Source organism: Pteropus medius, unplaced genomic scaffold (assembly GCF_902729225.1).
Source record: "Pteropus medius unplaced genomic scaffold, Ma_sr-lr_union100, whole genome shotgun sequence".
In the NCBI taxonomy this organism is placed as follows: Eukaryota; Metazoa; Chordata; class Mammalia; order Chiroptera; family Pteropodidae; genus Pteropus; species Pteropus medius.
In genome coordinates this window covers 3055839-3059772 of record NW_024340848.1, presented here as the reverse complement: position 1 = coordinate 3059772, position 3934 = coordinate 3055839, and positions in this window count along the sequence as shown.

The window sequence follows — 3934 nt, the reverse complement described above, 5'->3', positions numbered from 1 at the left end:
GAAAAAAATGTTCTTATGTGTCCATCAGATGCTCTCTCTTAGTGTTTATAAGGCTGAAAATTTCAAGCATTTAAAAGAGTTGATGGTCAGATTTTCAAGATATAGTCACTGAAATTCCAGAAGATTCTCAATTCACATAATCTGGTATCTTATAATACAATAAAACAGCCACAACTAAAGTCACTGCCACCATCACAAAATCTTTTTTGGTAGACTTGGGTGTTCAGTATGTGTTTCTGGTCTTTGAGATGCCTTTTTATTTCCTTGCCTTCTATGCTGAGAAGCACAGAAGCTCCTAGCTATATTCTCAATGTGTTTGCCCTAGACAACTATCTTGTATTAACTGGTTGCTCTACTGTGCCCTGCTTATATTATTTTTAATGCCCTGTCTGTGTATTTTAAATTTTTCCAATTCAATTAAAAATGGTATATGTGTGTGTGTGTGTGTGTGTATGTGTATATATATATATATATGTATACACATAATATATCCTGGATAAACAAAAATTGTTTGGGGTTGCCATTACTTTTTCTAAGACCAAATTTGAGAACAGATGTTCGGCTACCTATGTCTTGCTTGTGAGTCCTACAAAATTTATAAGTTGCGTTTTATTCTCTACATCAGTTAGGTGTCAGGAATGATATATGTAGTAATTTGTAGAGTAGTAGACCAAACATTGATGAGCTGACAGGTATTAGATATATGCTATCTTTTTAAAGATGCGATATTGCATCTCATTAAATTCACATTTCTGCTGTAGCAGAGTATCTGTACATACAAGGATGAAAAAAAAAATGTCTATAATGAAAATCTAAGTCTGTATACCCTAAGGATGTCATTGAAAAGCTAGAGTAAGATTGGTTTAAAAAAAAGAAATCATAAAAATCTGAGCCAGATGGGAAAGGGGTAGGGGGAAGGGATTAATGTGTACAAATTACTAGATATAAAAACAGTCACAGGGATGTAAAGTACAGCGTTGAGAATATAGTCAATAATATTTTACTAACTATAGATGGTGTCAGATGAGTACTAGACTTATTGGAGTGATCACTTCGTAAGTTACATAAATGTCTAATCACTATGTCGTACACCTGAAACTAATATAATACTGTCTGGCAACTGTAAAAAAAATAATTCAATGTGTTTCTCAAGCATCAGAGCAAAAAAAAAAAAAAAAAAAAAAAAAAAAAAAAAAATTCTTTGTGAATAAAGGAAAATGTGGAAGGTACTCAAAGAAACTTCAGTTTATTATGGAATGCCCTCTCCTGATGCTTTCAGTTGATGCCCTGTTATCACAGAACTCCCTCTTCCCTTTCCAGGCATGAGGGACATACTACTTGTTATAGGATGTTAAATGCTTTTATCTCCTATAGCCCAAGTTTCAGAAACTTCTCTCACACAACTTCTGTACACAGCTTATAGTGCTGAGGACTCCTTCACATTCTGTACTTGAGATTGGAATTGTAATATGCTCACTAACATCTCCCCAACTGATATAGTCAATCTTGTAGTTATTTAGTGTGATGTGGTCTTTGATTTAACAGTCATACAGAATATGAGTAGTGGAGTTAAGACTATTAATTTATTATAAATAATGAATACATTTATAAAAATTGATGTGAAACAAACTTTTTGAAATTTGCCTCATCAGTTAGGTATAGATTCCTTGGTGACTAATTATAATCGATGTATTTCTTTTATAAGTTAGTATTTATTAAGTTTTAAAGATTTAAGCTTTATTTTATTATGGATTTATTTACTTTTATGAATTCATGTATTTTCAAGTTTTGTCATAAAACTGGTGGTAAGGATGTGAATAAAATATATCTTAATTGGTATCTTAATAACTATGTGTGTATATATACACACACAAACACACATAGTTAGTCAGTTAATTAGAAAAACAATTGCCTACCTTCGACTTCAGGTTAATCTCTGGAGTTTTCACTAGCTTTATCATAAAAATTTAACTTTTAACCTAGGTCTCAAATTTTAATAAAATTTGCCTGGAAAGCCTAACTAAACATAAATATAACTTTTTTCCCTATAGTTCACTATCTATGATTGTTGTCCCCCTTTACTAAATATATCCTGAACGATACTATTAATTCATGTATATTACCTCTGTATGTTGTATAAGACAAACTTATTTACCTATACCATTTCATCGAACATATAGTTTGCTTCTAATTTGCTTCAATTTTAAATAATATATAAGAATTGAAAACGATATTCATTTTAGGTGTTTTCCCTATAGTTAATTTATAGCAGTAAAATTACAGAGTTGGAAATTATTTCTTTAGATTAAATTCATACAAGTAAAATTGTTTTGTTGAAAAAAAAAATAAATTGTAAAAGTGTCATCCAAGAAAGTGATGGCAATCTATACTTGTGAAAGAATATTAGAACCTTAGAATGTTAATATAATTTAATGCATTTTGCAATTATTATTTTTTCAATTTTCTTTAATTTTGGTTTATTGAATTGCTTTGACCTGTAGACATTTTGAATTATATGTTACTTTTGATTTTTTTCATCATATATATCCTTCTCACTTATATATTAAAATGTCATAAAAGAACAATTCAGATCAAAAATGGCATATTTTCTTCTTATTTGTATAACATGATTATTTAATATGTGATAATATAAAAATAACAAAAATGGGAAACTAATAATAATCTTTGTATTGATACACAAATTCTTCTATTTCAATGACAGTTAACCAAAATGACTTGCTGCTTATTGCTTTAAACACAAGAAAATTCAAACCATGTTATATGCAGTAATTTCCATACAGTAAAAATTTGTGTTGTATTGTATGCAGCATTTGAGTACAGTCACAATACACAAAAATTAAATTAATTAAAATTTAAAAATTAGATTAAATTAAAAAGGAGTGACAAAAAGAAATATTACCAGTTTCCAGATAAGAGAAGAGTAAGGGAGAAAGAGAGACAGAAAAGATAAGAAAGGAGTTTTAGATCATGGTCCCAATCTCCATGGTCCTAATGGCTCTACATTTCTGGAAGGGACTTCAACTCTTAGATGAGAGAAAGAGAAATGAGAAGAGGCCACAGATATGGAAGGAGGGTCAGGTAAATCCTCAAGGTTTTTATCTGGGGCCCAATACATAGGAAGAAAATAAGTATTTCATATAGTTTAGACTCAACCAAAAGGCTCAGGTATGAGTAAGAAGCTGTTCGACTCAGAGAAGCAACCCATTATCCCCTAGCCCTGTAATACACTTAGCCACTGGTCAACTTCAGAAGCATAGACAAAATAATACAAGGAAAACTAAAAATTCATAAGAAGAGATTAATGTGTCTCTAGAAGGAGACCATCTTCCCATGCCAAGCAATGAGAGATGTTTTTACTAGGTGAGGCAATATCAAAGTGAATTCTTGATTATCTATAGCCTCACTTGTGTTCAGAGAAGCAGACAGAAGTCAAGATGTGGAAGAAAAGAGGAAGCAAAGGATGATTCTACCATTGCTGTAAAAAGACATGAAATGAATATTTGTTATTAGCTATTATTTTTTTAAGTTATCTTTTGTATTACTCAGTGGAGAAATTCTATCACATAAATTTACCATCAAAATTTAAATAAATAAATAAATAAATAAAAATCTTTTTATAGATGAGAAGATGAGAATGAGGGGTCATGCAGAGAGATAGTAAGAACTAGAAAAGAAGAAAAAATCAGTCATAAAAAATGAATTAGACAAAAATAAAACACTACTGAATTCATTGGATTAATCTTGAGATATATACGTATCTCAAGATTATACATTTTTATTGACATCATTTACATGAATGGATATGTGCATTTAAACATTTTTGCCAAAGAAAAATGAGCAAAAGTTGCAGTGAGAATGAATATCATAATATAGAGGGGAAAATGTTGATTTTATTTCTTTTTAATGATACTAT